We start from the raw sequence: 11,490 nt of genomic DNA on the forward strand, positions 1-11,490 counted from the left end.
GCAATACTCAATTCACCCCCCCTCTTGAGTAATTGTGCATATGTTCTACAATTCCCAAAGCAAGAAACGCGCGTTTCAAACTAAAAGGAGTGAAAGAAAATGCTTCGCATTCAAGGAGACTCAGACAACCAAAGTGCTCGAGCTCGGCTTCTCCAGAGAAGGATCGAAGTCCTAAAAAAGGACTCGACCCCAAAAGGAAGACCACGCTCGAGCAGGGGCACTGTTCATGCCTTGGGTCGAGCTGTATGACCCGGGCTGATTGACGACAAGTCAACCAACTTCTTCAGGTCAAGATTATCCGACTTCTTCTCAAAGAGTTCGGCCAAAACACTAGGAGAGAACAAAAAGGGCCCAAACAGAGGAACACGACCCAAGTCCAAAGGCAGCCCAATCCTAGAAGGATAATGGCGGTTCCCTTAGAGATAAGATAACTCCCCTCAAAAGATAAGATAAGATGACTATCTAATCCCCAACAAAGGTCATTCCACACTGCTATAAATACACTGGAGCACCCCAGGTATAACTCATACTCTGATTCTACTAAAAATCTGCTTAATACCCTTGCTAACTTAAGCATCGGAGTCCCTTGCAGGTACCACCACCCTCCGGTGACGAAGGATCAGCGCCACCACTAAGCCCAACAAGTCGGACACGGCGGTTCTGACCACCATCATCAAGTCGGATACAACAGCTCCGACCAGTATAAGAGATCTCATCCAAGATTGACCTACAGTTTTAGGTAACCCTCGAAATAGTAACCCTCCTTTCTTGGCAGCAGGCTGATGAGCGGATAATTTATACCCTTTTTGGCATTGATTTTACATAGTTTTTAGTATGTTTTAGTTAGTTTTTATTATATTTTTATTAGTTTTAATTCAAAACTCACATTTTTGGACTTTACTATTAGTTTGTATATTTTTCTGTGATTTTAGGTATTTTCTGGCTGAAATTGAGGGACCTGAGCAAAAATCTGATTCAGAGGCTGAAAAAGGACTGCAGATGTTGTTGGATTCTGACCTGTCTGCACTCGAAATGAATTTTCTAGAGCTACAGAAGCCCAATTGGTGCGCTCTCAATTGCGTTGGAAGGTAGAAATCTTGGGCTTTCTGGCAATATATAATAGTTCATACTTTACCCGATATTTGATTGCTCAAACTGGTATTCAAAGTCAGCCTAAAATTTCTGGCGTAAAACTCCTAAACTGGCACCAGAATTGGAGTTAAACGCCCAAACTGGCACCAAAGCTGGTGTTTAACTCCAGGAACAGTCTAAGCACGAAAAAGCTTCTACGCTCAGCCCAAGCACACACCAAGTGGGCTTCAGAAAGTGGATTTCTGCACTATCTGCACTTAGTTACTCATTTTCTGTAAACCCTAGGTTAATAGTTTAGTATAAAAACTAATTTTAGAGACTTGTTTATCATCTATCTTTGGAATCTATCTTTGTATCATATGAAACTTTTACACTTAGAGACCTCCATGGGAGGCTGGCCATTCGGCCATACCTAGACCTCTTTTCACTTATGTATTTTCTACGGTGGAGTTTCTACACCTCATAGATTAAGGTGTGGAGCTCTGCTATTCTTCATGAATTAATGCAAGTACTAATGTTTTTCCTTTAATTCACGCCTACTTTTTCTCCAAGATATACTCTTGTTCTTAATTCAGTTAAGTCAGAATGAAGGGGTGACCCGTGACAATCACCCACTATCTTCATTACTCGCTTAGCCAAGATCCGCGTGCCTGACAACTACAAGTGGTCTACATGATGTTCAACGTAGTCATTGGACGGCAGCTGGAGTATATTCTCTTGGGTCTCTAATCAACGATTCACATTGCCTCTCCTGACAACAGAGCATCTGAATCTGAGATTAAAACCTTCGTGGTATAGGCTAGAACCATTGGCAGCATTCCTGAGATCCGGAAAGTCTAAACCTTGTCTGTAGTATTCCGAGTAGGATCTGGGAAGGGATGACTGTGACGAGCTTCAAACTTGCGAATGTTGGGCGCAGTGACAGTGTGCAAAAGGACAATGGTCCTATTCCGACGCTAGCGGGAACCGACAGATGATTAGCCGTGCGGTAGCTGTACATGGTATTTTTCATCCGAGACGAGAAATCCGACAGTTGATTAGTCGTACAGAGATCGTACATGGATTTGTTTTCATTCGAGAGGATCATACAGCTTGCCATGGAAGGAGGTAACGCATGGTTGGAGGAAGGCAATAGGAAAGCAGAGGTTCAGAAGCAATAAAGCATCTCCATATGCTTATCTGAAATTCCCAGCAGTGAATTACATAAGTAACTTTATTTTATTTTATGTTTTATTTATATTTTAATTATCAAAACCTCATAACCAATTTAATTCGCCTGACTGAGAATTACAAGGATGACCATAGCTTGCTTCAAGCCGACAATCTCCGTGGGATCGACCCTTACTCACGTAAGGTTTATTACTTGGACGACCCAGTGCACTTGCTCGTTAGTTGCATCGGAGTTGTGAAAAGTGTGAATCACAATTTCGTGCACCATAGGCCTTATGTCAGGTCCTTTCTTCTTAATGATCAATCTTGTAACCTCTTTTTGCAATCCCTTCTCAACCTTCTTATCCTCATGACCCTTTTGTTTTTCTTCAATATCAGTCTTCTGCACCAAGGGCGAGTTGATGAGTGCTTCCTTGGGTTTTTCCTTCCTGTTTAAGTCTTCCTCCTCAATTCTCATGCAACCTTTCTTTTTAGCCGGAGGCTGTATCTCCTTAAAGACATTTAGAATGATCTGCTCATCATGTGCTCTGATGATCATTTCACCTTTCTCCACATCAATTATAGCTCTTGCTGTGGCTAAGAAGGGTCGTCCTAATATGATAGAATCGCTTCCCTCTTCATCTAGATCCAGGATCACAAAATCCACTGGAAATATGAACTTACCCACCTTGACTAAGAGATTCTCAACCACTCCATTGGGGATTACCATTGATCTATCGGCAAGTTACACGGACATCCGTGTAGGCTTTACTTCTTCTATAGACAACCTTCTCATCATAGATAGAGGCATTAGGTTGATACTTGATCCTAGATCACACAGTGCCTTATCAATGGACATGTTGCCAATGGTGCAAAGCAAAAAGAAGCTCCCAGGATCTTTGAGTTTTGGTGGGAGACCCTTTTGAATTATTTCACTGCACTCTTGGGTCAAAATCATAGTCTCCTTTTCATTCCAGCTTCTCTTTTTATTGATGAGTTCCTTGAGGAATTTGGCATACAATGGCATTTGCTCTAAAGCTTCAGCAAGTGGTAAGTTAATTTCCAGTTTCTTGAAAACTTCCAGGAACTTGGGAAACTGTTGGTCCTTGAGCTCTCTTTGCAACTTTTGAGGGTATGACAGAGGAGGAATGTAAGGTTTCACCTCCTTCCTCTGTTCTTGTGGATGTTCTTCCATGACTTGCTTTCCTTTCCTTGGAGCTTGTGGCTCTTCCTCCTTCTTCTTGAGCTTCTCCTGGTCCTTCTCTTCAGTTGCCACTTTACTATCAACCTTATCATTTTCTAGTGTCCTTTCACTTCTGAGTTGAATTGCTTTGCATTCTTTTTTGAGATTTTGAATGGTATCACTTGGAAAAGTGTTGGTTGGTCTTTCAGCTGGCTGTTTGGACAATTGTCCAATTTGTCTTTCTAGATTTCTCAGTGAAGCTTCATGATTCTTATTAGCCAACTCTTGATGCTTCACCATTTTTTCCATCATAATCTCCAGATTAGAGATTCTTTAGGATTCTTGGGGTGGTTGTGGCTGAGTGTGGGATGCAGATGATGGATGAAAGTTATTTTGGTTAGTTGATGAGTTATTGGGTGGATAATAGGTGGATGTGGGGTAATTGTTTTATGGTTTTTTGTATGGATTTTGGTTAGTTTACTGATAGTTCTGGTGGTTTGTGCTGTGGGGGTTGCTTGAGTTGGAATTTCATTGCCATGAGTTTTGAATGTCTCTCCACCTTAGATTGGGGTGGTTCTTCCAAGAGGGGTTATAAGTGTCTCCATGGAACTCATTCTGTCCAGCACCTTGGTGGTGCATATATTGAACTTGTTCTGGCTGCTGCTCTTCATAGCTTTCTTCATTTTGTCCCCACCCAGCTGGTGGTTGGTTTGCAGTGCTCACTGCAGCTAGTTAAAGACCACCTATTCTCTTTGTCATCATCTCCATTTGTTGCTGGATTTGTTGGTGCATCATTTTGTTCTGTGCCAAGACAGTGTCCACACCTTCCAGCTCCAACACACCTTTCTTTTGAGCTGGTTGGCGTTGCCTTTGATGAGCATAATAGTATTGATTGTTGGTCACAGTGTCTATGAGATTCTAGGCTTCTTCAGCTGTCTTCATTAGTTGTACTGAACCTCCTGCTGAATAATCCAGGGCCTCTTGAGCTTTTAGAGTCAAGCCCTCATAGAAATTTTGAAGTCTGTCCCATTCACTAAACATCTCAGGTGGACACTTCCTGATCAGGGCCTTGTATCTTTCCCATGCCTCATAAAGTGATTCTCCATCTATTTGAGTGAATGTTTGCACTTCTATCTTCAGTCTAATGATTCTCTGAGGTGGGTAAAACTTAGCCAAGAATTTTCTCACTAGATCATCCCAATTATTGATGCTTTCTTTGAAAAATGTCTCCAGCCATTGAGATGCCTTATCCCTCAAAGAGAATGGAAACAAGAGCAGCTTGTAAATATTTGGATGCGTACCATTTGTCTTGACTGTTTCACGTATCCTCAGGAAGACAGATAAGGGTTGATTCGGATCTTAAAGGGGACCTCCTCCATAGGAACAATTGTTCTGCACCAAAGTGATAAGTTGAGGCTTCAACTCAAAGTTATTTGCATGAACATTAGGAGTGAGTATAGTGCTTCCACAGTTTCTTGGATTGGGGAAGGTGTAAGAGGATAGAACTCTTCTTGGAGGTGGGCCATTATTTTTGGCCACTTCCTCTGGTGGATTAGGGAGGTTACCCTCCATCTCTTGATCTTCCTCTTCTTCTCCAATCACTCCCTTCCCTCTTGCTTCTTTTCTTAATCTCAAGAATGTTCTCTTTGGCTCAGAATCAAAAGAGATAGATGCACCTCTTCTCCCTCCTGGCATACAACACAAACAGACCAAAAACAAAAAAAAAAAGCACTCTATTGCTAGAGTGAAGTTACAGTTAGCAGAAATAAATTCTCAAACAGTTAGTGTGCTTAACAAAAACAAAGAAAAATGCTTAATCTAGATTATCACCTACTTAATCATTGTCAATCTAAATCAATCCCCGGCAACGGTGCCAAAAACTTGACGAGGAAAAATTGATTCCACACAAACTAACTGGCAAGTGTACCGGGTTGCATCAAGTAGTAAAACTCACAAAAGTGAGATCGATCCCACAGGGATTGATGGATTAAGCAACTTTAGTATAGGGATGAATTTAGCTAAGCTAATATTGATGAATTGAGTGAAATTGGATTGATAGAAGGTAATTTGCAAGAAATCAAAAGTGCAGAATGTAAAGAACTTGGAAGGTGATGAGATATTTTGATGAGAAACGAATCTCTCACAAAACACACAAAACTAGCCGCCAAGTGTACCGGGTCGTATCAAGTAATAAAAACTCACGGGAGTGAGGTCGATCCCACAGGGATTGAAGGATTGAGCAATTTTAGCTTAGTGGTTGATTTAGTCAAGCGAATCAAATGTTGGTTGGGTGATTTGTGATTTGCAGAATGTAAATTGCATGAAATCAAAGAGAGCGGGAAAGTAAATTGCTGAAACTTAAAGAACAAGAAATTAAATAGCAGAAACTTAAAGTGCAAGAAATGTAAATTGCGGAATCTTAAAGTGCAAGAAATGTAAATTGCTTGAAATGTAAAGGGGATTGGGATGTGGATTTGCAGAATTTAAACACAGAAAAGTTGAATTGCATTAAACAGAAGAGGAAAAGGGGATTGGGATTGAACCGGATCTTGAAGCAGTGAAGTAAATGAAGAGAAAAAGCAATAAACAGGGAATTGAAATGAGAAATTCAGATCTCAGGACCCAGAGACTAGAAAACCAAGTCTAGATCTCAATGCCTTCTTAGATCCAACAAGAACAATAGCAAGGAAATTGTAAATTGCAAAGAAAAGAGATGAAGAACAATAAACCGGAAATGAAATTCAGTAAATAAAGCAGAGAGATCCAAGATTGAGATTGAAACAGAATTTCTTCAATTCTCCAATCCAAGATCCAAGACAAAATGTAAAATGAAATTGAAAGCAATGAAAACAAGAAATTAAAGTTCACTCAAGTTCAAAAGCTCTCCGAAAACTATATTTAAAATTCTAAAAGGAAAGCTCCCAAAGGAAAACTCTCCAGGAAAAGCTCTCCTAATAACTTGAATTCTATCCTATTTATACACTTCCCAAAAATGATCTTCAAGCCTTGAGTTGGGCCTTTGTTCTTGGTGGAATTGGGTTGAAAGAGGCCTTGGTTGATTGCTCTTGAAGATTGAAGAAGAACCGAAGTGAACCAATTGAACCGGTTTTTGAAGTTGGCCAAAGATGATCTCAACGTTAGGGTCAAAGTTAGGGGTCTAACTTTGCCCCTAACTTTTCATAGCAGCAAGCTTGATTTCCTGGTTTGGACGTTGGTGCCAACGTTAGGGGTCTAACTTTGACCCTAACGTTGGCAATGCTTATTGCTAGTGGCGCCAACGTTAGCCTCCAAGTTAGGGGGCTAACGTTGGCGCAAACGTTGGCCTTCCTCCTTTGTGATTCAAGTGCCAACGTTAGCCTCCAAGTTAGGGGGCTAACGTTGGCGCAAACGTTGGCCTTCCCTCTTTGTATTTTAAGTGCCAACGTTAGTGCCCAGGGGAGAAACTCTCAAGTTCCAACGTTAGCCTCCAAGTTAGGGGGCTAACGTTGGAGCTAACGTTGGCCACTTCCAGGGAGTGATTTACATGCCCAACGTTAGCCTCCAAGTTAGGGGGCTAACGTTGGGGCTAACTTCATGCAACCCGGTTCAATTTTCACTTATTCCATTGTCCTTTCTTCACTCCTAGCCATTCCTCTTTGCTTCAACCTTTCTCCAAGCCTTCTTCACCTATCATTGATCAACCAAACTAATCAAAGCTTTGCTCAAAATCATGAGGTATTCAATCTTCCACAATATGCAACAAATATAGTTCAAAACCTCATGAAATGGCATGAATTCACATATGGTTGGTTCAATCAAGGGAAACATGAAAATCTACTCAATTAGCTTGCTTGTAGCTTAAGAAAGTGCATAATTCTAATGAAAACTAAAGAAAAAGACTAGCTAAAATGGGCTAAGATGACTTGTCATCACAACACCAAACTTAAAGCTTGCTTGTCCCCAAGCAAGAAATAGATTTATGCTCCAAGGTTCTTTCAATTAAGATGGATTGAGGAACACTTGTAAAGTGCAGTGAGTGAAGTGATCAAGTATCAGTGGGGTGAACTCTAAATTATATGCTCATGCAAGGGCTTCAGTGCTCACTAGTCCTTACATATTGGGAGTCGTGGGTCTTAGGATTTTCATCCAAATGGTATCATGGAGATCTCTTTATATGTAATCACCTTGAAGCAGCTTATAGTTTCTGTGCTTTGGCCTCGACTCTAAGTATCATGTCTCAAGGCGGCTCTTTAGATAAGCTTTCAATCAATACTCCTAAACCAGTTGGTTTTAAGGTATTAGGTGTTGAAACACCCCTAAGGATTTACTTGCTCAAGCCTCTTTCCTTGACACACTTCAACCACAAGCATTTACTAGGATAACAACTCTTTGAGTTTTTGTTACTTTCTTTCTTTTTCTGCCTAGTAATTGATGCTCAGAGCCTTGGGCCATATTCCTTTTGTTTTTGTTTGCTGCTTCTTGGATCAATAGATTTTTGAGAATCTCCACAATACTTCTTTGAATTTCATGTCCCGCCTATGAGCTCCCATGCAAGTTTTCACAAGCATGCAACCTCAATACATTATCATACAACTAGAACCACCACTTCTCCTAATCTTTTGCTTGCCTCAAAATTGTTTAATTCCTCAATTCTTTCTTCTCAAAGAACTTTCATGTGATGCATTTCTTGGAAATTGAGTGCAAACAAGTTTTGAAGATGAGAATGTTGTGAATGATCAAACATCTTGCTTATTGAATTATAGAGAAAGACTTATGCTATGCAGGCAAAGGTAATAAAAAAGAAACTATGTTATGCAGATAGGCAGGGCAGATCAGAATACAATCCAACTTTCAATTTCAGCAATATTTTATGTAAAACAATGACTTAACAATACAACCTGTTGAAGTTTACTTGCTTTCCTTCTTCTCATCATCATCATTGCTGGCCTTTAAGTTCATCTTTTGTTTCTTTGGTTGATGATGCTTAGTCCTTCCAACAGCTTGTATGGACCTCTGCAATGATATTGAAAGTTGCTTGTTCCCCAAGCACTTGGAAACAATGGTTAATTTTTCATGATTTATTTGCGGGCTTTTTGAACTTACTTTGGTGTGGGAACACCAAACTTAGTACCTTGCCAATGGTTAACCATTTGCGATAATTTCTTTTTTTCTTTTTCAAAAGTAAAAGAACTGGAAACTAAGAAAAACAGTAAAATGGCTAACTAGTTCATCCAGTATGCTTGAAGCCTACATTATGCAAGAAGTGAGAATGTGTTTTATAATGGGATTTTGGTGAAACACCAAACTTAGAATCCTGCATTCTCCTTTAGATTGTTTTGGTGTGCAACACCAAACTTAGCTTCTTGCATTATAGATAAAACTAATTAACCGTTTTATTAAAATTGCTATGAAAAGAAAACTACCTCAGGTTGGGTTGCCTCCCAACAAGCGCTCTTTTATTGTCACTAGCTTGACATCCTTCATTCTTTGATCATGGAGGCTGAAAATCATAGTGCCTCAGCTTTTCTCCTCTCACTATGGACTTCCTTACTGTCTCCTCCATTTCTTGGTGCCCTTCTTCAGAAATTCCAAAGGTGGAGAACTCTCTCCTGGTTCATGTCATACAACCAAATCAGCAAAGATGCACAGAGCATTCTGTAGCTTGAGTGCAGTGGGGGTTAGTAGAGACAAAGTCTCAAACAGTTAGTGTGCAAGTCAAAAATTAAAGAAACAGAAAAGAAAAAATGCTTGATCTAGATCACCACCTCACTTAATCATTGTCAATCTAATCAATCCCCGGCAACGGCGCCAAAAACTTGATGAGATATTTTGATGAGAAACGAATCTCTCACAAAACACACAAAACTAGCCGGCAAGTGTACCGGGTCGTATCAAGTAATAAAAACTCACGGGAGTGAGGTCGATCCCACAGGGATTGAAGGATTGAGCAATTTTAGCTTAGTGGTTGATTTAGTCAAGCGAATCAAATGTTGGTTGGGTGATTTGTGATTTGCAGAATGTAAATTGCATGAAATTAAAGAGAGCGGGAAAGTAAATTGCTGAAACTTAAAGAACAAGAAATTAAATAGCAGAAACTTAAAGTGCAAGAAATGTAAATTGCGGAATCTTAAAGTGCAAGAAATGTAAATTGCTTGAAATGTAAAGGGGATTGGGATGTGGATTTGCAGAATTTAAACACAGAAAAGTTGAATTGCATTAAACAGAAGAGGAAAAGGGGATTAGGATTGAACCGGATCTTGAAGCAGTGAAGTAAATGAAGAGAAAAAGCAATAAACAGGGAATTGAAATGAGAAATTCAGATCTCAGGACCCAGAGACTAGAAAACCAAGTCTAGATCTCAATGCCTTCTTAGATCCAACAAGAACAATAGCAAGGAAATTGTAAATTGCAAAGAAAAGAGATGAAGAACAATAAACCGGAAATGAAATTCAGTAAATAAAGCAGAGAGATCCAAGATTGAGATTGAAACAGAATTTCTTCAATTCTCCAATCCAAGATCCAAGACAAAATGTAAAATGAAATTGAAAGCAATGAAAACAAGAAATTAAAGTTCACTCAAGTTCAAAAGCTCTCCGAAAACTATATTTAAAATTCTAAAAGGAAAGCTCCCAAAGGAAAACTCTCCAGGAAAAGCTCTCCTAATAACTTGAATTCTATCCTATTTATACACTTCCCAAAAATGATCTTCAAGCCTTGAGTTGGGCCTTTGTTCTTGGTGGAATTGGGTTGAAAGAGGCCTTGGTTGATTGCTCTTGAAGATTGAAGAAGAACCGAAGTGAACCAATTGAACCGGTTTTTGAAGTTGGCCAAAGATGATCTCAACGTTAGGGTCAAAGTTAGGGGTCTAACTTTGCCCCTAACTTTTCATAGCAGCAAGCTTGATTTCCTGGTTTGGACGTTGGTGCCAACGTTAGGGGTCTAACTTTGACCCTAACGTTGGCAATGCTTATTGCTAGTGGCGCCAACATTAGCCTCCAAGTTAGGGGGCTAACGTTGGCGCAAACGTTGGCCTTCCTCCTTTGTGATTCAAGTGCCAACGTTAGCCTCCAAGTTAGGGGGCTAACGTTGGCGCAAACGTTGGCCTTCCCTCTTTGTATTTTAAGTGCCAACGTTAGTGCCCAGGGGAGAAACTCTCAAGTTCCAACGTTAGCCTCCAAGTTAGGGGGCTAACGTTGGAGCTAACGTTGGCCACTTCCAGGGAGTGATTTACATGCCCAACGTTAGCCTCCAAGTTAGGGGGCTAACGTTGGGGCTAACTTCATGCAACCCGGTTCAATTTTCACTTATTCCATTGTCCTTTCTTCACTCCTAGCCATTCCTCTTTGCTTCAACCTTTCTCCAAGCCTTCTTCACCTATCATTGATCAACCAAACTAATCAAAGCTTTGCTCAAAATCATGAGGTATTCAATCTTCCACAATATGCAACAAATATAGTTCAAAACCTCATGAAATGGCATGAATTCACATATGGTTGGTTCAATCAAGGGAAACATGAAAATCTACTCAATTAGCTTGCTTGTAGCTTAAGAAAGTGCATAATTCTAATGAAAACTAAAGAAAAAGACTAGCTAAAATGGGCTAAGATGACTTGTCATCAGAAGGTAAATGGCAGGAAGCTTAAATAACTAAAACTTAAAGTGCAAGAAATTAAAAGAACTGAATCTTAAATTGCAAGGAATGTAAATAGCTGAATCTCAAAGTGCAGGAAAGTAAAGGTGCAGAAACTTAAATAGCAAGGAAACTTAAATTGCATGAATTATAAAGGGAATTGGGTGCTGGGATTCAAAACAGAAATGGACAATGTAAATTGCAGTGAAATAAGAGAGATCTAAGTTGAAGAATTTCAAAGAAAGTGATTCATCAGGGATTGGAGATATCATAATCCTTCATGAATCAAATGGGTCTCAACTCCTTTCTCAATCATATAGGTAGATTTATGGCAGATTGAATTTGATTGGATCCCAATTCCTTGGTAATCCAATCTCTCTAATCACAATCAATCTTGCCAACTCCTTGATCCAATTGTCATGAAAAGAGGTTAAGTGCATTTCTCTCATCCATAAGC

Source organism: Arachis ipaensis, chromosome B3 (genome assembly GCF_059453495.1).
Source record: "Arachis ipaensis isolate K30076 ecotype BB chromosome B3, ASM5945349v1, whole genome shotgun sequence".
NCBI classification, from domain to species: Eukaryota; Viridiplantae; Streptophyta; class Magnoliopsida; order Fabales; family Fabaceae; genus Arachis; species Arachis ipaensis.